At 42.0% G+C, this 24,490-nt stretch overlaps 1 pseudogene; it reads right to left on the bottom strand.

Annotated features, from left to right (window-relative positions):
• Positions 1-17,220: 17,220 nt before the first annotated feature.
• LOC143679291 (T-box transcription factor T pseudogene) lies at positions 17,221-18,330 on the bottom strand (annotated as a pseudogene).
• Positions 18,331-24,490: the final 6,160 nt, after the last annotated feature.

The raw sequence follows: 24,490 nt of genomic DNA, 5'->3' as shown, positions 1-24,490 counted from the left end.
TTTGTAACACAATGTTTGGTTTTAACAGCTTCTATGTTGCTATATAGTCTTCAAAACTGTTATTTTAAATGACTGCTTTATATTTATTAAGGATTTAATGTATTTTAAAAATCTTTACTACTGTGAATGACTGACAATTTCATACATGTAACTCCTTCCCATGCCATATTAATTCAGGGTCAAAGGGCATGTACATGATTTTCTTCTTGAAGCATTGTCAAACCTCTTGCCCAAAAGGCTGAACCATCTGCAATGCCACCAATATATGAGAATACCAGTTTTACCAGAACTTATCATTCAAACTTTTTTAACAAGATAGGTAAATATAATTCTTTGGCTTACTACACTTATTTGATCATGAGAAAATTTAGCCATTTTCTCATTAAGAGTTTTAATTTTTCTTGTCTTTTGCATCATTAATAGAATATTAATGGTCTTCTTATCAGTTTGTTTGCTTACATAACATAATAATAATTCCTTTTTCAATGTTGCTAGAACTCTTTTAGCCTCTCTAGGGCCTTCAGGAATATAACCAGAGTAGTAATATCCTCAATCTTTTCATCATCAAGGATCTTTTTTATTATTTTCCCTATAGGACTTGTGCTTATTTTTACTTTAACGTGTTTTGAATTTTGTTAATCAAAGACGTATTTAACTGCCAAAGAGAGCAGCTGTTAGGTCTTAGATGACCAGTGTGCCAGTCCAATTTGATGTAATTCCAGCCAAAAGCAAAGATATTTGTTTAGCTAATCCATGCAACCTTGGCTTGGGTAAATGTGTTCTTACTCTTTTTCTTTAAACAGTTAAGATGGGACTTTGCTGGGGAAGATGGCAGAGTAAGACAGGTCGAGTTCACCCCTGCTCCAAAAGACAGCTAGAGAAGGGGCAGAAAAAAAACCAAAACGTCATACCTTCATACCTTCCAGGGTATGAAGGCCATCAGGAGTTCATGGACAGGGAGAAGGGGACAAGGAAGCATCAGCATAGAGTCCCCGACCCCTGCATATACCTGCACCATACCCCATTAATGCCTCATGCCTCACAACGTGCTCCACACCCATCCCATGAATGCAAAGCTTTAGACTACTGAAGGAAATCCACATCCAAGGCAACCCTTTCAAGATATTTACATGCCACGAAGACAACAGAAGATCATTAATGATATGAAGATGCAGACAGAGTCTAGACTAGTGACCAAATTAAAATACCAGAGGAGACATAGACTTTGGAACAACTAATCAAAGATGTTCATATAACTTTACTAAATAAAGTCAATGAGATGGCTAATGCCATAAAGGCGATCAAGACGACACCAGAAGAGCATAAAGAGGAATTTGAAAGAATAAATAAAAAAATAGCGGATATCACAGAGATTAAAGATGCTGTAGACCAAATAAAAAATATACTAGAGACACACAACAGCAGATTTGAAGAGGCAGAAGAAAGAATAAGTGAACTAGAAGATAGGACAACTGATTTTGAACATATCAAAAAGAGCAAATGACCAAAAAAGATGGAAAAATTTGAATTGGATCTCAAGGAAATGATGGACAAAATGAAGTGCACAAATATAAGAATCATCGGTGTCCCAGAAGGAGAAAAGAAGAGTAACAGGCTAGGAAGATTAGTGGATATAAAGGGGGAAAACTTCCCAATCCTTATAAAGGATGTGAATATGCAAATCTCAAAGAAGCCCAACAAACTCCAAATAGAATAAATTCAAATAGGCCTATGCCAAGACACATACTAATCAGTCTGTCAAATGTTGAAGAGAAGCAGAAAATCCTGAAAATAGCAAGAGAAAAACATTCTACTGTATACAAGGGAAACCACGTAAGACTGAGTTCAGACTACTCAAATGACACTATGGAGGTGAGAAGGTAGTGGTATGATATATTTAAGATCCTGAAAGAGAAAGACTTCTGGTAAGAATTCTGTAACCACCCAAATCGTCCTTCAAAACAGAGGGAGGGAATAAAATTTTCACAAACAAACAAAGGCTGAGAGAATATGTCAACAAGAGACCAGCTCTACAAGAAATACTAAAGAGAGTTCTGCTGGCTGAAAAAAAAAAAGGCAAGAGAGGGAAGTCTGGAGGAGGGCACAGAATTGAAGAGCACCAGTAAGGGTAACCTAAAGGATTAAAAAGAGAAAGAGGGAAAAGAACATATAGATCTGACAAATAAAATCCAAAGATAAGATGGTGGAGTCAAGAAATGCCTTTACAGTAATAACTTTGAATGTTAATGGACTAAATCCATCCATTAAAAGATACAGATTGGCAGAATGGATTAAGAAATATAATCCAGCTATATGCTGCCTATAAGAGACTCATCTTTGACAGAGGATACAAATAGATCAAAAGTGAAAGAATGGAAAAAGATGTTTCATGAAAGCTGTAACCAAAAGAAAGCAGGAGTAGGTATACTAATATCAGACAAAATAGACTTTAAATCTAAAGATATCATAAGAGACAAAGAAGGAAACTATATTAATATAAGGGACAATTAATGAAGAAGAAGTAACAATCATAAATGTCTATGCTCCCAATCAAGGAGCTTCAAAGTACATGAAACAGATGTTGGCAAAACTGAAGGGAGTGATAGATGTTTCAACAATAATAGTAGGAGACTTCAATACACTACTCTCCTCTATAGCTAGAACAACCAGACAGAAGATCAACAAGGAAACAGAGAACTTAAACAATTTGATAAATGAATTAGACCTAACAGACATATAAATGTTGTTAACCCCAAAACACCAGGATATACATTCTTCTCTAGTGTTCATGAAACATCTCCAGAATACATCACATGCTGGGGGCACAAAACAGGTCTTTATAAATTTAAAAACACTGAAGTTATTCAGAGCACTTTCTCCCCAATGGAGAGAAGCTGGAAATCAATAATCATTAAAGAACAAGAACTTTCACAAATATATGGAGATTAAATAACACATTCTTAATCAATGAGTGGGTCAAAGAAGAAATTGCTAGAGAAATCAGTAGCTATCTGGAGATGAACGAAAATGAGTATACAACATATCAAAACTTGTGGGATGTAGCAAAAGCTGGGCTGAAAGGGAAATTTGCTGTCCTAAATGACTATATTAGAAAAAAAAGAAAGACCAAAAACTGAGGACTTAACTTCTCAGCCGGGTGAAGTTGAGAAAGAACAGAAAATTAATCCCAAAGCAAATAGAAAAGAAATAACAAAATTAAAGCAGAGTTCAATAAATGGGAGAACAAAGGAACAATAGAAAGAATCAATAAAACCAAAAGGTGGTTCTTTGAGAAAGTCAATAAAATCAATAGGCCACTAGCAAGGCTGACAAAGAAAAAAAGAGAGACAATGCAAATTTAAAAAATTAAAAAAATGAGAGAGGGGCTATTAACATAGACCCTGAAGAAATAAAAATACCATAAGAAGATACTATGAACAACTATATGCCAACAAACTAGACAACTTAGGTAAAATGGACAAATTCCTGGAAACACACAAATATGCTGTGCTGACTTAAGAAGAAATAGAAGTTCTCAATAAACTACTCACAAGTAAAGAGATTCAAACAGTTATCAAAAATCTTCTACAAAGAAAAGCCCACAGCCAGATGGCTTCACGGGGGAATTTTAACAAACATTCCAAAAAGAACTATAAAATACCAATCCTGTTCAATCTTTTCCAAAAAATTGAGGAAAAGGGAACTCTACCTAACTCGTTTTATGAAGTTAACATCACTTCAATGCCATAACTGGGTAAAGATGCTACAAGAAAAGAAAACTACAGATAAATCTCCCTAATGAACATAGTTGCAAAAATTCTCAACAAAATATTAGCAAATCAAATTCAACAGCACATTAAAAGATTATACATCATGACCAAGTAGGGTTTACATCATGAGTGCAAGGTTGGTTCAATGCAAGAAACTCAGTTAATATAATACAGCACATTAACAAATCAAAAGGGAAAAATGATATGATCCTAGCGATTGATGCTGAAAAAGCATTTGACATCCCTTTCTGATAAAAACACTTCAAAGGGTAGGAATCAAAGGTAACTTCCTCTACATGATAAAAGGCATATATGAAAAACCCATAGCCAGCATCGTACTTAATGGTGAGAGGCTGAAAGCTTTTCCCCTAAATTGGGAATGAGACAAAGATGCCCTCTGTCACCACTATTATTTAACATTGTAGTAAAAGTTCTAGCTATAGCAATCAGCCAGGAAAAAGAAATAAAAGGCATCCAAATTGAAAAGGGAGAAGTAAAACTTCACTATTTGTAGATTACATGATATACTATACTTGGAAAATCCTGATAAATCTACAACAAAGTTACTTGAGCTAATAAACAAATTCAGCAAGGGGGCAGGTTATAAAATTAAAATGCAAAAATCAGTAATGTTTCTGTACACAAGCAATGACCTCACAGAGGATTAAGAAAAAAATTCCATTCACAATAGCAACTAAAAGAATCAAATATCTAGGAATGAACTTAACTAGGGACATAAAGGACTTGTACACAGAGAACTACATAATATTGTTAAAAGAAATCAAAGAAGATCCAAATAGGTGGAAAAACATCCCATCCTCATGGATAGGAAAGTTAAAGGTAGTTAAGATGTCAATTCTACCCAAACTGAACTACAGATTCAACCCAGTACTAATCAAAATTCTGTCAACCTGCTTTGAAGACTTGGAAAAGCTAGTTACTAAATTACCTGGAAGGGAACGAGACCCAGAATGGCTAAAAGCATAATAAAAAAGTAGAATAAGTGGGAGGATTAACACTCCCTGAATTTAAAACTTATTATAAAGCCACAGTGGTCAAATCAGCATGGTACCAGCCCAGAGATGGGTGTATTGACCAATGGAATAAAATTGAGAGCACAGAAATAGACCACCAAATCTATGGTAAACTATCTTTGACAAGCCCTCCAAATCCACTGAACTGGGACAAAATATTCTTTTTAATAAGTGGGCATGGGAGAACTGGATGTCATATAGCCAGAAGAATGAAAGAGGAGCTCAACCTGTCTGTATAGATCATTTAAACAATTTGAACACAGGGAGCCGAGAATAAGAATGAGGGCCTTTAGTCCTGTATAGCTTAATGTAATGACTAGATACATCCCACAGAATATTAAGCAGATAATCAAAAAATATTGGTAAAATCCCTTGAGGGATGGGAGAGAAATTATGGAACTATTAAACTTTACCTCTGGGGAATCCGTGGAGTTATTAGCCTCCCTATAGGTATGCCTAAGGGTCACCTCTGGACATCGTCTTTTGCTGCTCAGATGTGGCCTTTCTTTCTCTAAGCCCAACTCTGCAAATGAAACCATTGACCTACCCCCTACATGGGACATGACATCCAGGGCTGAAAGTCTCCTTGGTAGCATGGGAGATGACCCTCAGGGATAAACCTGGCCCTGGCACTGTGGTATCAACAATTCCATCCTGATGAAAAGGGGGAGAAGAAGTGTATCAAATAAGGTATCAGTGGCTGACAGAGTTCAGATGGAGTCAGGAGGCTACAATGGAGGTTACTCTCACACAAGCTTCAGTTAGTCATTGCTACCTATCATAACTTGCCAACCCCCAACCAAAACCATTCCTGCCAATCCTAAAGAACACCTACAGCATTAGAAAAGATTCTACAAAGTTTCCATGCACTAGAGTAACTTTCCAAAACCTACAACCTCCAGATGGGTCCCTGGACCAGATAAGTCCTGAAACGCAGAGGGCCCAGCCCTTCTAGAACATCAACTAGTTCCATCCCCCATCCCCTAGATAACTACAGACCCTTCCAACATGAAAAAGTTAGAATGGACGTAGTCCAAATATCCATAAAGAGTGGGAGAAAGATCAAAGGTGATGGTGGAGCTATACAGAGAAGGTCAGATTTAACAAATAAGTATAAGTGCTGAATCATTATTCTGATATTTCTTTTAGCCTCCAGTACCTTAGAGCAGCTAGAAATAAAAACCTAAAACTGTGGAATTATAACCCATACCAAACTCTCAAATCTGTTCTACAACTAATTGTTGTGACGTACTTTGAAACTTATTGTTTTATGTATATATGTTATTTAAGAAGAAGGAGGAGTATAACAGAGAAAATGGGATTTAAGGAATAAGTATGACTGCTGAATCATTATTGATACTTTTGTTGGCCTCCAGTGTCTTGGAGTAGCTAGAAGAAAAAACAAAAAATCACGGAACTGTAACCCATACCAAACGTTAAAATCTGTTATATAACAACTTGTTAAAATGCACTTGGAAATTTATTGCTTTTTTTGTATATATATTTCACAATAAAAAAAAATTAAAAACAAAACAGGATGATGTCTTGGGAATCCCCATGAGAGCATCTCATTTCCTCTAGGTGAGCTGCTGGTCAGTTGATGAACTCTGGCAATCTGGACGTAGAAGGCCACAACTACGATTCACCCTGCACCTGAAGTTACTTAGCGGTGGGTCTGGATCACACTGGTGATGCTTCCGAATTTCCCAGGGTGGTTGAAAGCACTGAGAAGACTTTTATTCTTCTCTTCTGTCCTGCCTTCTTCCCTGAGCAGGCAGTGAAGAAGTTAAACCTCCAGTTCCATGAATTCATAATTTTTTTCACAAAATCCCATCAGAATTCAGAACTTTTGGGAATCTGTGGAAATTCCCCAATAAATTCTTTTGCCCCTTCTTCCATTCTGAGAAAGCCAGGTTGATTAAAATCACTGCTGATTATGACACCCAATTGCGTACGGGGCACTGGGCACTTCCTTATATTGTTGCTACTGCTTTCTCGTCTCCTCAGCACAACTCTATTCCAAAAGCTTGGCATGTTTTGTTCCAGTTTTGAGAAACCTAAAATTCAGAAGGTGCAATAGCTTGTCCAAGGCCCCACATCCAGTATATCTTAGCACCCAGATCTGTCTGCCTCTATGGCTTTGCTCTTTTCACTGACTATTGACGCAAGTGGAGAGAGGGAAGCTGTCTTCACTCACATATCCTTTGGGGATTTCGTTATCTTTTACCCCACACTTCAAAGTTGATAGTGGTCTAAGGCTCTCGGCCAAGAAAGGCCTTTACATGATTCAGAGGAGTTATCTGGGGATTATTTTCTTTCGCTTGCTTTTTCTGCAGTTAAAAGACTTTCAACAGTAAATATGCATCAGAAATATATAGGAAATGCTTTAAACATTTTCTTTTTCTGTAAAGCAGGTCATTTGCTTATGGAGGTTGTAATGACTGTAGTAGGGCTTAGGGCAGAAGAAATGGATTTTTTTCCCCTAAGATTTTCCTCTTGTTTTTCACCAGTGGCTAACCAAACAAGCCACTAATGACGAGATGGGATGAAATTATGCACCATTTCTCTGGGGTGGTGACCAGTTTTCTACAGCAGTGGAGGGTGGCTGGGGAGTATGAAAACCTCTTTGGTTTTGTGATATCCACTTAAGGCCTTGTCCACAGCAGTTAGAGTGTTTTATTCCTCTTAGGTTTTGGATCAACACCCACGAGAACCCAGTCTATTACTGACAGAGTGACAGAAGCGGGCTTCTGGTGTGTGGGGTACAGCAGATCATGGGGAGGGGCTTTCAGAGTTGGGTACACCTGCGTTTTAAGCATGACTCTAGAATTAGCTGTCACTTCAGTTATTTAAATTCTCTGAACCGCAGAAATGGGGATAATGATTGTTACTTAATAGTGTTGCTGTGAAGGTTAAATAAAATGTATATAAAAGTGCTTAGTAGAGACACAATTAATTCTCAGTGATTACATCTCTTCCACCCGGAAAAATGTACTCTCTCTGACCTCGACTGAGTCAAATTTTATCTATATTTCAAGGCTCAGACCAAATCTAAAAGTTCACAGGAAAATTCACTGGCATCCAAGTCAGAAATCCTCCCTACCATAACTAAAATCTTATCTTATAGTTCATCCTATATTGTAACTTGACAATTTAGCCTTATATTGCTGTGTATAATTTCTGTACTTGTGCCTAATGAGATGTAAACACTTTAATAGCAGGTGCCACGCTTTACACTTTTTGGAAAATTTCATAACCTCTAGTGTAGTAGCTAGTGCTCCAGCAGACACTAGGGAATTGATTCATTGTGCTGACCAAGTGTTCTGGTGTGCAAGTTGCTGGAATGCAATATACCAGAAACAGAACAGCTTTTTAAAAGGGGAATTTATTAAGTTGCAAATTTACAGTTCTAAGGCCATGATAATGTCCAAATTACAGAAAGGCTGTGAAAATGTCCAAATTAAGGCACCAACAAGACGTTACCTTCACTCAAGAAAAGCTGATGAAGTTTGGGGTTTCTCTCTCAGCTGGAAGGGCACATGGTGAAGTCTGCTGGCTTTCTTTCCAGGTTTCTTGTTTCATGAAGCTCCCTCGGGGGCATTTTCCTTCTTCATCTCCAAAGGTCTCAGGTTGCGTGGGCTCTAAAGCTTTTTCCAAAATGGTTCCTTCTTAAAGAGTTCCATAAGCACCCACCACCTTGAATGGCTAGAGACACATATCCATGGAAACCATCTAATCAAAAATTACCACCCATAATTGGGTGGGTCACATCTCCAAGGATACTCAAAAAGCTCCCACCCAGCAACATTGAATGAGGATTAAAGGACATGGCTTTTCTAGGGGTCACAGCAGATTCAAACAGGCACACCAAGTAATAATAATATTGCATTTTAAAAGCAGCTACCTTTGAGAAGGGAGAGCAGTCACACACTGGTCAGTGGTATAACACCAATTTTGTTGGACGCCTTTTATACTGCCTAAATTCTACATGAAAATATAGGAAGTAGATGAGGTTTGAAGCAGAAACGTACTTTTGAGTGCTTGTCATAGCCAATGCTGAAGATATGTCTTCGTGTGACGGCACTGAACCAAAAGGAAAAAAACCAAAAAACAAAGAAAAAAGAAATTCTTTTTTGATTTGGTCATTTATTGGCCTGGAATTTTATCTTTGCCACATGGTAATGAGCCAGATGTACCAGTTTTTGCTTAACACAGCCCACTAGAGGCTCCAGAATGTGCCATTTGGCAGACGCTAGCAGCTGCCTGGACTGAGTCAGGACCTTATGTGGCTACAGTCACTCCAGGTAAACACTACAATTATTTGTAGATAAAAGCATAATGACTTTTAAGGGTAACGTTCAAGAAAAAATTGTGTCTCTGCTGTGTCATCCAGTTTACTGCAATGTCTGGGGTGACATCTTGTCCACATTTTGACACGAAGAACAGAAAGGAGAAATAAAAGGAGAAGAGAGGAGAGAGGTGAGGAGAGGAAGAAGGAAGAGAAAGAAGAGTTAAAAAACAAGTTGACTTTTCTTTCCAATCTTTCTCTTCTTTGAAATCAATACTCCCTGGGCAGGGTGCGTCCTTGGGTTGCCAGATTTTTTAGTGACTTGGACTAGCAATTCTAGAATATAATAGGTTTTACAATCATGGCTTCTTTTGTCTTACTTCCAACATGTTCAAGGTATACAAAGATTATATCATATCAATCTTTATAATATTCGATGAAATAGTCAGGTAATAAGTATTATTATTATTCTACTAACTTTAATTTGAAAGGACATAAATGCTGTAAATTAATGGAATATATTCTCTAGCAGCATTAATTTTATGTGGGAACTTGTTCCCACTGAATCAGAATCTGCATTTTAACAAAATCTCCCAGGTGATTTGCATGCACATGAAAATCTGAGAAGCACTGCTTTAGGGTCAGCCAAGAACTCCTCTTCTCTATTTTCATACCTGAGGTATAACAGGGCTGAAAGTTGAACTGTCACTACCCAACTTGCTAGAAACAATACGATCTTTCTCAGAAGGACAGAGAACGAATTGCCAGGTTGTAGGCTTTGGGTTGGTTAAATAAATACCACAGAAATGATATTATTTGAAATTCATTTTCTCCCCTTTGGGTTAGAGTTTATTTTCTTCTGGGGCCCAGCTAGTGAGAACTTATCCTCTTTTGTAAGCAGCAGTCATGCCTTCATTATTTTGTCACAATCACTGCCAGAGTCCCCCATCACCCCAAAAACAAGCTTTTGGTTGGCTACAAGGCGAGGCATTATCCAACAAGAGCCCATGACCTCAGACAAACAAAATCTGATCTGGACAACAATGTACCATCAATTAAATATAAAGCATAAAATAAAGCTACCCCGAAATTAGCTCTAATTAAATAACACTACAAGACAAATTCAGGATGTGTTATTTATGGGGAAGCCAACGAAGGGAATAGAATTTCACCATTGATCAGTGTGGTACTCAGGACAACAGGAACTTTTGTGTTTAAATGATCTTCTTCCTGTAATTACTCCAAAGAATGCATCTTAGAGTAGATGGTATATTCATGAGTTCCTAGAACAGTGACAGTGAGAGGGAGAGAAGGTAGCCTGAAGAGGTTTCCCAATGTTATTCTCGCTTAACAAAGCAATTCCTTATAGATATGGATAAGGAAGACAAAACTCATTTTTGGTTTCCTATTACTTTAGGCAAGTAAGCGAACCTCATAGAGCTCAATTTACCAATGGAAAAGGAGAAACATTTACCAATTCCAATATCTGCCCAACTGGGCCTTACAAATTTATATGAAGTAACATGTTTGCAGAGCATAGAACATGAAATAAAAGTATTATTTTTTGATTTCTGGTTGGTGAAATTTAGAAAGTGCAGATACTGTGATTGGCTAAAAGAATCCCTTTGTTCATTTTACTGGCACAAAGCAGCTTTTCAATCATCTGTCATTGTATGCCTAAATAAGCCTCTCTCTATTTCTCAGATGACTATTGTGAGTTCTAGAGAGAGTTCAGTTTCCTTCAGGAAGTGTAGAAAAAGTAGGTGTAGCACTCCTTCAGAGCTTTATAATACCAGGACTTATAACCCACGAGAGCAAATTCCACATGACATCTTGAGTTCCTGGGTACGACGTACAGCACCAAAGCCTGCGAGGGACAGAAATGGACCTCTCATCCCTCCGACCCCAGCTGCCCATTCCCATGGAAAGTGAAAGTGATCGGAAGCAGACATTGAATTTTGCGGTCCAAGGGCCGGGCCACACAGGCATTCAGACGTGTGCTGGGCTTGAGGAACTGCATGCATTGTGTAACCAGGACAATACACCCTTACAATTAGTTGAATTTCACTGTTTGAGATATAAGCTGACAGGCAGCCACACAAAACCTCCCTGCAGCCACACTCCTGCTGAGCTCCACAGAGGAAAATGATTTTCAAGTGAAAAGCCTTCCTCAGCACTCAGAAGGCTTTAACTATGAAGATGGGTCTTATTTGCCTCTGGAGTATCAGAAGAGCTGAGAGGCAATGGGCTGGCGCTCAACAACTCTTGGCAACGACTTCATCTGAATTCCACATAAAACACCTCTTATCTGGAAATCACTCAAATCCACATGGCCTTTGCTCAATCTGATGTCACTAACACAAGTGAGCGTCCTGCAAAGGTTCTCACTGGCTGTCATTTTAACTGGGCCTGTTTTAAATGGGTCATCCGGCATTTCATTAAAGCCTCTGGACCGTGTACTTCCTGTGTTTTTGCTTTGGTCTGTGTCATTCCAATTTAGACAATATACCCTTTTGGCATAAGCTATGTGATTCTCCATAAATTGCATGGTGTTAATGTTTGCTAAAGGTTAATCACAGTATCTCAGGGACAGAGGAGCCCTTATGAGATCATTATATCCAATCCCCTGTATCCAGGCAGAACTCTCCAGACAGATGAGAATCTATTTTTAAAGACCTCTAGGGTAGGGGTGCCTGAAAAAATACAGAATTGCCAGTTAAACATGAATTTCAGTTAAGCAATAAATAATTTTAAATATACGTATATCCCAAATATTGCATGGGGCACACTTATACTAAAAAAATTCAGTATCTGAAATTTAGATTTAAGGAGGCATCTTACATTTCTACTTGCTAAGTCTGGGTACCCTATTCCAGTGGCCTTGTATCAAGGCACATTCCATGAAAAGGCAGAGCTTAAAAGTGATCCCCACACAAGGGCAAAGGGAAGAGGTAGCTGTGGGAGTGGGGAAGTGAAAATGAAGTGACGAGAACAAAAAAAAATGACAAGGGTGTAACACTAGAAAGGCTGAAAGATAGGAACAAAAGGAGAAGTATCGTATAGAAACACAAGGTAAAATATTTTAGGCATCTGTGATTGAACTTGGTTGACACCTGAGCTTCAGAAGTTTTCTCTCTGGAGCAGCTGATCTGTTTCTATGATGTGACTTCCCCATACTGGGAGTTTATTACTTAAAGAGGTGCTTTGCAGACTCCAAGTACTAGCTGTGGTTGGGACTCATTCCTGGCAAATAATTGAAAGGCTGTGGAAGAGGGAGGTATCAGCTGTGCTGGGAAAGCCTGATCTAATTCATAATTAAAGCCATCCTCTCTAGGGGAGCTGCTTTTATGAACCTCCCCAAGTGCATCTTTTGTTTTTCTTCTCCAATATTAGAACATTCTGTGCTTATCTCTTCTTTGAGGCAATGGAGAACATTGCTCTCAGAGCTTTTCCATTTCTTCTGAAACCTTCCTTCAGAATTTTGGGAAACTTCAGTTCTTACCTTATTCTATAAAGTGTACCTGTAGAAGTAATACAGGTACTAAGTAATACTTACGATGAATTTTATACTTTTTGAGCAAAGCACTTTAAAAATATTAATGCATTTTTCCATACAGTAAACTTATAATACCCTGTTGCTATTCTATATAAATATTTAACTTTTATTGTGTACTATTTTTACTATAGCACATTTAGGTATTCTTTATTCTGGTAGAATTGTAAGGATAGTTCATACCTTTGTGAAAAGGGGGTAGAGTTTCTCCAAAGCTGAGTCCTTGGCGGTCTCAGGGAATTAAATAAGAAATTTGCCCAAGACACATGACTAATAAATAATAGCACTTCGTTTTTTGAATCCCAGGTCTAGCAATTTTTTTCTGATTCTATAGTACACAAAATAAGAAGGGGCGGGCAAAGAAGAGGGAGCGAGAGGGAGAGAGAATTGAAAAATGGGAAATAAAACACCAATTCAAAACATTGTCAGTTACTCCTAAGTGAGCATTTTCCTTCTTTTGCTGGCAGAGGACTTCTAGGGTGCTGATCAGAGCAAAGTCCCTCTGACTCACTCAGTTCCAGCCTTCAGTAGTAGAGACCAAAGCTTTCAGATGACACTTACAAAATCCTGAAGAGAGTGGAAGCGGTTTCCTGAGGGAGCAGAGCAGTTACTGAAAGACTCTTTCAGTTACCAAGGCTCTCCAGTGGCAACTCAGTCTGGAGGGGAGACCCTTCTCCTCTGGGCTGCTGTCTCAACCTTTTTGCTTCCTTCTCTGCTGCCTTCGCGTTGACTAAGTTCAATGACTTCACTATGGCCACTGGCCCTAAAAGATCTCACCCCTGTCTCTGTCTCCAGCCCTCAGGGCTCTTGTGCTTTAGTACTACTGCCTAGAAGGCTGTTTCCTCAAATCTTTTATTGATAATGTTCCCTCCAAGTGAAGTGGAGGCAGGAAGTCCGTGGGAAAACCTGAAGATTTTCTCTTGAGGCTCGAAACCTCTAGAGGCCATCTTGTTTAAGAGCCATCAAGGAGCCCAAGGGCTTGACGAGGTCTGTGAGGTAGTTGGTAACAGGGCGGTTTACATGGAAAAAAACTGCTCCCCCTGCCTGGATCCAGGAAAGGGAGGTGGAAGAGAGGCTCAGCTTCCTCAATAACCACCTCCCAGCCATCAGCTGTTTCCACCTAAGGTGTGGGCTCTGGGAGGTATTGAGTGGCCCGACGTAGTGCTTTTCTCACTGTACTCTATTTGTTGACCCGCTAGTCTGGTTCTCTTGTTAGGCTCTAATTCCTTGGGGGGTGGGGGTGGGGCTATTCTATTTTAATTTGCATTTTGATCTCCAGTGTTTAATACAATTCTGGCATACGGTAGGTGCCTAATAAGTATTGACCTCTATGGAAAAAATGCATAGTGGTAATGCCCTGCTGCTATTCTATATAAATATGTAATTTTTATTGTCTCCTATTTTTAATATAGCATATTTAGATATTATTTATTCTGGCAGAATTGCAAGGATAGTTCATACCTTTGTGGAAAAGGGGTAGAGTTTCTCCAAAGGTAAGTCCTTGGTGGTCTCAGGGAATTAGGTTCCTGATAAACTGAGTCATAGTCAGGCTGCAGAAGGAACTGGTTTCTATCTTTTGTAAGAAAATTACAAGGACCTAGAAATTAATAGAAGTTGGGGATTCCTGGGAGAAGAGGAGACACAGGGGGATGGAGCTGGAGTGACTTGTTTAGTTGCTTTACCTTAACAAAGAGATTCTTTTTCCGAAACTAAGACTTAGAGGTTTTCTTTGGCTTTAGGAAAGTCATGTTTCTTAAGAAGCATGTAGTTCATCCCCAATGAACATTTTTTTGAGTGTAGCAGCTGCTGCATGCTTCCTGGTACTGATCTGCTTCCCTATTGCACAGGCTCTCAAGTTTGCTTTTGGGCACCAAGATGAAGTGGGCAACTTTACAGTTTATAGATCCATTTTCCATGTGCATGGAAGCGTTCTTTTTTTGCATGGGTAGGAACTGGGACTCAAACCTGGTCTCCAGCATGCAAGGCAAGAACTCTGCCCGCTGAGCCACTGTGGCCAGCTGTGGAAGGGTTCATTTTAAAGGGCAAATTTGGCACAATCTCCACGTTCCTATTCAGCTGCGGGAAAGATCATTGCGAATCAGTAAAAAACTAAAGAGCTTGACATAAAATATTTTCAAAGAAATGCAGCTTACTATGTTTAGACATAATAGAACCAAGCCAAGGGGAAAATTTGAAGAAAATTCATGTGGTTTTAAAAGTATGTTCTTTAATAACACAATAAGTTATGCTTGGGATATTGAAGATATGTGCATTGCTGAGGTACTTGAAATGTGTAGTCTGATTTGCCTTAGAATTGATGTACTGCTACTTTTCCTTGTCTGCAGGAAATGAAAAAGTCAACCCAACATGCTGAGCTGACCATGCCACGCTCCGGCTCAGTTCTTCAAAGATTTCACTGGCCATGGAGTAAAACCACATTGACTGGGTCTGGGCCATAAGGATCTGCCTACTTGTTCAGACTCACCTGCTATTCTTCCCACTCATTTTATTCTTATATTATTCTACTATTAGTCTTCTGAACACATCAGGCTCTTCAAGTCTCAGTACACACTTCCTCTGTGAAGCCTTCTCTAACTGCCCTGGCAGAACTTGATGCTACTTCTTTATTGTAACTGTGGCTTGTGCTACATCTCAACATTTAAAACTTATCTCATCCTATTGGAAATTGTTGGGTGGAGTCCCTGTTTGCCCCCTAACCTGTGTATTCCTTGATGGTTGAGTTGATATCTTTTCACCTGTTTCCCCTGTTTTTAGAACAGTTCCTGGCACATATTTGGGTGCTTATTGAATATGCAGCCAAGAGACTGAAAAAATGACAAGTACTGGGTTAGTATTTGTCTGCATAACAGAGTTTAGTAGACCTCATTTTATCCACCTCACAGGATTCATCACCTCCATCATGTACAATGCAATGTAATTGAATTGATAAGTTCATATACCCTATCTTGATAACTAAGTTATGAACCCTATTCTCTCTAAACTTTTTCCTAGCTCCACAGGATGAACATTTCCATGCTATTATGTACCTACCCTGTTTCCTGTGAATTATTGTCTTGGCCGCTCCGCAAAACAAGGCGTCTACCTGGTGCCCAGCGGTAGCTGTCTGACAGTTACCAGATGAATGACTGAAACCAAGTGATTTCAAGGATGGCTGCAATGCTGTGCAGTTTGCTGTTTGCTACCCTAGGTTATCTAGAGCAGCATGTGAAGTGGTTTCCTTACATAACAATTTGGACCCAGCGAACAAGTGAGAGTCTACTTTTGTTCTGTTGGAAATCTCAATTAATAATGTGGAAGTATTTCATAAACAGCATCATGGGTAAAGAATTTAAATCCTTAATTTGGGCTGAGGTCTTAGAGGGTGGAGTGACATTTTTTAAGATCATGGACAGAAGCCGAATCCATGGTTTCTAATTGTATTCTCAAGGTATCCGACCTATATAGATTTGGCCTTGGAATTTTACCAGTCTTGTCAAAACTTTAAATAAGTAGGGGATGTAGGATGTATAATACTATTTCTGTGGATTACTTCATGAAATTGTAGTAAAAAATGTTCACATCCTGGTGGTTTCAGGTGTAGACAAATTTATTTCTGTTAGAAATGCTGGGCCCTTTGCATGATTGCGATTGGCTTCGATACTTTGGTGGTTTCTCCCCCACTGCATTTCCTTGGTTGGAGCAGTTGCCTATAGCAGTTAATGTCTAGAATGAGATAGGGTAGATTATACTTTATCACAGATATGGATTTCATAGTTGTCTGAAATGTATTAGTGTCTCACACCTGACGAAAGAGGTCACAGCAATATTTAGGAATACTGAATTTTCGCTCAATGTAACAACATCTGGCACATGCTGAACAATTCCATTCAGACCTTTAGAGGTTTTTTTTGCATATTGCCTTTATTTTGCAGAAAATGTTTTCTGCTGATTGTCTTTGGCTACTTCATCAGAAGAAAAATGCAAACTGTTCTAGGTTGAACGAAACAAGAAAATACATCTGCTCAAAGAAACATACTTTCTATAGACAGAGCAAATTTTCATTTCAACTAAAATCTGTGGTCCTCAGATTTGTTCTGTCTATAATAGCTCTCCTCTAACTATGTTAACTGCCACAAAAGGGACCCGAAAACTATACCAAAGCAACAAGGAAGAGAATTAAAAGTGTGCGTTTTCTCTTGCTAAAGTAGGACCAGCTGAGTTTATAAATTCTGGTGTGCCAACGTCATCTATATGCTGTATGAAACAAAAATTAAGTTTGTGGACCCTAGCAAACAATTTATCTTATTATGAATAATGGTGAAGTAGGCCAAATCTATTGTTTTCAAACTCAGAGTCACCTGTAGCATACAAACACCTGAGGACTAAACCACTATGATGAGGAAAGGGGTGATGGTGATGGGAGGTGTTTGTGTCCTGAGGGTTTTCCTCCTTTTATTGCAGATGAAGTCACAAAGCTTTAGTTCCTTTCCTTGCCCCATGGGACTGCCGTTTTGCACCTTACAAGATCAATCAAATCAATACTTGGTTGCCACAGCAAAAAAGTCAGTGCATCTTTTAAGAAAAGGGCTGTGATCCAATGGAAGGTGGCGACATGGCGTCCGTGGTGCTGCGAGGTGGGCTTGTGCTGAGGCGTCTACAGGCTGTTGAGAACATCTGTGGCTGTGGTGCCCTCTTCACACAGTGCGGCCCCGAGGGGGAGGAAGCTGAGACTGTGTGGGGGAGGGGTGCATAGTGGGCCAGGGAGCTTCGAAAGAACAGGGCTCCGAGCCCACTGGGCATCCCCGGTGTCGGGGAGACAGGTGTGATGGCACCGAAACTCACAGACCACAGGTTGGTGTTCTGACTAGAACCAGGAGGTGGACCTGGGTTATGACTCATGGGTACGATGCTGGGATGGACAGGCATTCCAAGGCTGGACCAACTGCCGTGAGGCTGGAGTATGGCTGAACATGCAGAATAGGATGGAGAGTCGTCCAGGTGAGTGTGTGGACAGGGGTGGGGGGTTGAGTCGTGGTTCCTCAGGGTAGGGTATTTTTCACAGTCATGCCAGGAGGAGAGAGAGAGAGAGCGAGAGAGAGAGAGAGAGAGAGAGAGAGAGAGGGGACTTCCCAACTGAGGGTGGGGCTGGCAGGTGGACGGAGCGGCTGGTGCCAGGAATAAGCCCCTCCCCCCCACCGCATTGAGAACACCCAGCTGGCTGGCTGCGTCTGGGTTCTTCCAGCACATCCTTGGGACGGCTTCTCTCCCTTGCATCAGGGAAAGCCTTTGCGAATGGGCTGTATTTGATTCTAAGAGCTGTGATCTCCTCATCCTGGTAAGCAGTCACTGCTATGACCTAGGTCTCGGGAAAGCAGTGCCTGGTGATCATCTGCCGCGAACCCCGACACCCACCTGTAAATGCGGGGTTCATATTTATGTGAGGGGTTCATCATGAGCTGGCCCTCCCCGTGGGTGGTGAATCTGGCTTTGCATAGGAGACGGATGTCTTCTTCCGGTGGGCCCTGAAGGTGGGGAGATGGAGACGCAGCTGGGGCTTGCCCCCAGCTCCCACTCCCTGCTCACATCCTTCCAGCAGCGGGTGTAGGCCACCACGAAATCCAGGAGAAAGTAATCCATGGCCTTGGGGTCCGAGCTGGGCACATTCGCCTCCAGCACCAGGAGCATCCTCCTGCCCGCCCCCTCCCCACTGTGCCCCCCCCAACCGAAGCCCCAACTCACTATCTGAGAGCCACCTTCCACTCCTCAGGGGGTCACTCTTCCGAGAAAAGGGGCCACTGTGGCCAAGAAGGGCGACAGCCCCCAGGCCCTGGGCACCAGCTCAGGAGAAGGGTGAGTTTGGAGATTTGAGGGAAAGGGGGCAGACAGGGGAGATAAGGTGGCTCCACTTAAACTCCAGCAAGACAGAACTAGAGTTAGGTCTCTGGGGAGAAAAACCCAGATCATCAGAGTTGGAAGGACATGATGAGTGTCACTGTAAAGGCGATTTCCTCCAGACTTGGAATAAGGTTTCAGCCTTGACCTAAGACCTTAGTACCATGAGAATTTGGATGATCTTTAAACATGTCTAGTAACTGTAGACTCACGGGAAGGCAGGGCTGAGAGGGACGTCTGGGTGCCCCAAGTCAATTCTCTGCTGCCATGAAAGAGCTGATCTACCCTTCGAAACTTCTTTAGCTGAACATTTAAAGCTGTCTTTAAATGTAGTCTGAGGACGGGATATCCTATGTTGCCTGGCTGAATTGTTTCCTTGATTTGACTATTGACAAAACCCCCAATCTTCACTTCTCTCTTTCCTTGAACCTAAAACTTCTTTTGTTGCTGCCTGAACTCATTACTAGCTATGCAAAGGGACAGGGGCCTGCAAACCCAGGGCTTTGAATAAATCAGTTCAGAGTCAAGTAATAATTTTAATGGAAACTCTGATGTAGAACTCTAGGTCCCTTGATGCAACTGCCAAAAAGTACCAGAGTTGCTGTAGATGAGACAAAGGTTGGAAAAAGTCCACTTAAAAATTTTGTTTATTCAGTTTTTGTTTTTTTAATCATCTGTAGGAGTCCTGGGCAGCAGTTCTGCATAGAATGGCTTTGGAGGCAGACGGATTTGGGTTCCAGTCCCGGCTTTGCCGTTTCATAGCTGTGTGAACTTGGCAACCTTTGTCTTATCTGCAAAATGGGGATTAAAATATCTGCCCATAAGGACGCTGTGAGGATTAGAGAAGATAATGGATGCAAAGTGCTGAGCTGAGTGCTTGGAAAGGATGCCTGTAAATGATGACGAGGACTGCTTTCCACCTTGCCTCTCCCACAATAAAAAAGCACTCACTGAATAATGCAACTTAACAGGTTAACTTTTGCTTACCTAGGGCCCAAGGTCAGGTCGGAAAGCCTGTTCATTGTGCAATATGGACTTCCAAAGTGCAAAGGCGGTCCTGAGGAGACACAATTGTATCAGGCAATTATTAGTGCCAGCCCTTCTGAGGTGGAAGAGAGGGCCGGTGCCCCTGGGGTTTGGGGTGCTGTCACTGTGCTCCCTACTGTGGCGTCTGCCACGCTCATCCTGTGGTCAGAGGGTCTCCTGGGGTCTCTTATTGGCGTCAGGGATCCCTTTCTCACCTAGTAGACTCTGACCTGTCCTTTTCCATCAGGCACTCCCTGGAGACATGACCGACAGTTCCAGGAGGACCCTGGAGACATGACTGACAGTTCCAGGAGGACAGTTGCAGCATTCTCCTGGACCTGCCGATCACCCTCAGCTTCCAGAAGCAGAGTGTGGGTCAGCTAAGACTAGGTTTTCCTTCCACATGGCACTTGCTCCTTTGCTTAAAAAGACCCCTCGGCAATGTGCTGCTTGTAGGGACCAGAGCTGAAGGATCTCCTTGAGTTTTCCAGGATGATGCCAAAATAGGAGTATCTGCTTCATGGAATGCTCCTGGACTTCAGATAAGAGCACACGGCTGCCAGTGTGCATGTTATTGGGAGACCTGTAGTTCAGTAAAATGCCAGATGTTGAAACTTGCTTATTCCCTCAAAGAATGGAAATTCTTTTCCTAGACACTTGTGCACATATGTCATTGTTTTATCACTCTAGGAAGGATGATAGATCAGATATCGTAATACCATCATGTTCTACCCTGGGCAAATATCTAGTTGATCAGAGTTCCATCTCATACCTCGTTTTCCAAATGAGAGAAGTACATTTTAAGGTACTGGTACAGGTAATGAAGGCCAAGGGATAAAAGCTCTACAAATAGAGTCTAGACCCTCAGATCACATGACTCCTTCTGTAGGAGCAAACTGTTATCATCCAATCACTAGCGTAATGTAGGATGTGCCGATTTCAGCTTAGTTTTAATTTCTTGAAACATAAGTGCAACTATTGATTAGAATCAGTTCAACAAACATCTTACCTCTTATAACTCCCATTTATCCAGGGCATTCAGGAAGTAGAATACCAAAGGAGACACTGATTAGATAAGCACAACACATCTGAATTTCTGCCCAAGTTACAGAATTATTTGCAAAAATCTCCCGTTTGAGTTTCTAGTGGCCAATGTTTTCCTTACGATGTTTGTCTGAGAAACTTGTTAGGGAATAACCAATACCTGTCTTTTCTTCCTCCCTCCTTCTTTCCTTCTCCCCCCACCTCCCTCAGCCCCTCTCCTTTTTACTTCAGATTTTTCAACCTATTGAATCAATTGACTGAACATCTGGACAGCTTTTTGTAAAGACATGTCATCTCTTGTATTGGTATGTCAGGGCTAAGGCTCCATTGTCATGGTGAAGCCTTGAGGTTTTTAATTTAAAAAATGTATGCACATAAATAAAAGTACTAGGGTCTCTTTTTAGACAGACAACTGCACATGGAGACCAAAGATTTTATTCCACACTCAAGATCACACTCACCGTGTGACCGAGAAATTTACCATCTCTGTGCCTCAGTTTCTCCATTTAAACATTGGTTTTATAAAATCTCTTTCTTTCATGTCCCTTAGAAGATGAATTAGGTCATTTCTATAAAGTTACAAAGTACAGCCAAAAAAAAAGATCATATTGCTGATGAGTAACTCTTATAGTTCATCACTGACCCGACCCCTGTGACTGGAACCTCCTACAAAGAGGGGCACTGCCCCGATGTGTACTAGCAAGTGGTCCCAGGTAACCCCTAGGAGCTGATCCCACAGCCTTTTTGGAGTCACAAGTATCTTTCAACAATAAAGTATGTCTAGCAGTAACTATTAAAAATCAAATGAATAAAAATTATTTTTCTTTGGATAAATTTTAACAACCTTTAAGAGAAATTAAAAAGTCAGTAGTGCCATAGACTGGCCTTGGAGCGCCTGGCTGATCAGGCTGGGTGAGACCCGCCTCCTCTCCATGACATGACTATTTCTAAGTATGATGAGACAGGACCTTGGGAGAGTCCTGTCCGAACTAACCACCAGTATGTGCTGCTGCTCCTCTTTAGAGGTGTTAAAAGACACCAGGTAAAATCCAATTAAAAAAAAAAAGACACCAGGCATTTCTTCCTGAAATGGGTAGGTGGATTTCTGCCTAGAGGAGAGAAGATGGAATATATGGCATTTGGGGATTCTGTGTCACCCCAGCAGTCAAGATTGCTTACCCAGTTCCTTCCATGGCAAAGCTGCTCTTATAACAGTAGCCTCACCGTGGATATTGATTGGAAGAACCTAGATTAAAAAGATCATTCCTTAGGGGGTGCAATGGTGGCTCAGTGGCAGAATTCTCATCTGCCATGCTGGAGACATGGGTTTGATTCCTGGATTCTGCCCATGCTAAAAAAAAAAGAGATCATTCCTTAATAAAACTGATTATAGGGTTAGGATAAAATACTAACTTAAAATAAAGAACAATGTGCCAATATGCTCCTTTCTCCCCCAGAAATCTACGTGTAGTATAATGCATTCACTGTCCAAGACAACAAAACATTTACTCAAAAGTAAAATAGAAGGAGAAGGTAGTTTAACATGTCATTGACATTCATCAGTAGATGTATTAGTCAAGATTCTCTAGGAGAAACAGCACCAATAGGAGATATCTGTAAATATTATAAGATTTTGTAAAAGTGTTTTGCAACTGTGGGGATGCAGGAGTCCAAATTCTGTAGGGCAGGCTGCAAGCTGGCAGCTCCAATGGAAGTTTTTGATGAATTCCGCAGGAAAGGCAGTCTGACAGACTGAAGTAGAGAGGAAAGTTTTCTCTTCTGCCTGCTAAAGCCATCATCTCTCTTTTTTTTTTTTTTTTTTGACTGATTGGATTAAATCTCTCATTACTGGAGACACTTTCCTCAGGTGGTTGCAGATGTAATCAGCAATAGATGCAATCAACTCACTGATGATATAAGTCCATGAAATGTCCAAACACTAATGGGTCAGTGCTTGCTTGACCAGACAACTGGACACTACTACCTGGCCAAGTTAACACGCAAACCTAACCAACACAATAGAGTATTAACCTTTTAGGGAGCAGAGCAAGGTCAGGTCTTAGACAACGATAAAAGCATAAGCGTAACAAACTTTTTGAAAGAAGAAAAACACACACATGAAACTAAATAAAGCTATTACATTTAAAACGTAGATCTTTGTCAACGGTATATTTTCCATGGTATACCATAAAACGTGAAGTCACTGTCTCATGCCTCAATTTGTCCATTAGTTGCCTCTTCCAATAGAGAAAGACATGGGAGATTCCTTTGATAATATTTGTTATTAAATCACTCCTCATTTCAACTTCAGGATAGAAACAAAGCTTAAATTAAAGAACAAGATTTTAGTCTGGACTTTTTTGTGTGCTTATGAACACATTGTGATCATTTCTCAGGTGGGGGAAAGGGAAGGCTTGGTGGGTAAACACTGTCCCGGCCAGGCCTTTTCCTTTTCCCTCTTCTTTCCCCATCTCTGGTCTCGCCACTGAGCAGTTACCGCCTAGTGGAAAGAATTGAGGGTGGGAGGACAGGGCCCTATCAATTGGCCTGTTCAGTGAAGAAGGAATAGATTTTCCTCTAATCTGCGCCATTAGCATAACAAGAGAAAAGCTGGGGCGGTTGTTAATAAGGCAAAGAGGTTGTTTAAGTCAAGCATGTGTTTCAGCTTTCGGGGCTGATTAATCTTGTCACCAAATTTTTTTTTTTTTTTTAAGGAAAACTTTTCAATGGAGGCATAGGGGGAAGAAGAGAGAGTTAAAAAAACACAAAAATTAAAAAAAAACTCCGCATAGCCATGCGCCCGCCTTCAAACCTGTCCCCGGGTCAGCCCTCCCTTCTGCCCGGATTAGTCGACATAAAGCTGTGTTTTGCAGCCGAAGCCCTCAATGGCGAGTTAAATTCGGACAGATTGTGCGGAGTGGAGAACACGGGCCTGCGAAAGGGAACGGGCCGGGCCCCGACCCAGCCTTTGTTCTCGCCCAGTGGTCACCTGCCGGGCGCACAAAGCGCGGCCCCCGCCCCGCCCCTGCGCGCTCGGGCCGCCGGGAGCTGCCGCCGCGCGCCCCGGAGCCCAGCGCCTCGGGGACCGCCCCGCGCCCGCCCCCGCTCGCCCGCCCCTCCCCGAGCCGTCCGTGCTCCGCGGGGTCGGGGTGGGGGGCGAGAAGGGAGAGGAACGTCCGCGCAGTTAAACCTGCTGAGGAATGGCGAGGGGTGGGGGAGGGCTGCTGGGGGTGTGTGTGGGCGTCCGGGAGGGGGTTAAGGGCGGCCGGGGAGGGGGGTTGGGGGCGGAGAGGGCGTCCACGGGGGCGTTGAGGGCGTCCAAGGGTGGTGGTGTGGGCGTCCGGGGGGGTGAGGGCGTTCGGGGAGCGTGGGGGCCGGCCAGGGGTGGTAGTGTGGGTATCCGGGGGTGTGTGTGGGCTGTCGGGGGCTCTGGACGACACTGGCCTGGGAGGGCCCGGGCCCAGGTTTGAGGGGGGCTGTAGGCGGCGTCCCCACCCCACGCCACCCAGAAGAGGAGTGTCCGGGTTTGCGCGTGTGTGCGCGCGTGTGCGCGCGCGGGCCGAGGGCAGCACCCTTCCGGAGCTCAGGACGCCGAGGGGACTGGGAGCCCCGGGCAGAAGCAGCGTCGAGGACGCGGGGCAGCCGGTGCGGTGGAGGGCGCGGCTGCAGCGCGGACCAGCCCCAGGTTCCCCCAGGCTCCGGGCGGCGCCCCCGCGGCGGGCTGACGGGCCTGCCCTGAGGAAGGGGCGGGCGCGACGCTTGGAGGAAGAGGGTGTGGGGAGGAAAAGGAGCCAGACCTCCCTCGTCCAGAGTTCCTTTTCCTCCCCGGGTAGAATGAAAGCGGGGCTCTTCCATTCCTCTGGTTGAGTCTCGGTATTTTCTC

Source organism: Tamandua tetradactyla, chromosome 4 (genome assembly GCF_023851605.1).
Source record: "Tamandua tetradactyla isolate mTamTet1 chromosome 4, mTamTet1.pri, whole genome shotgun sequence".
Classification (NCBI taxonomy): Eukaryota; Metazoa; Chordata; class Mammalia; order Pilosa; family Myrmecophagidae; genus Tamandua; species Tamandua tetradactyla.
This window is presented reverse-complemented; position numbering and strand designations above follow the sequence as displayed.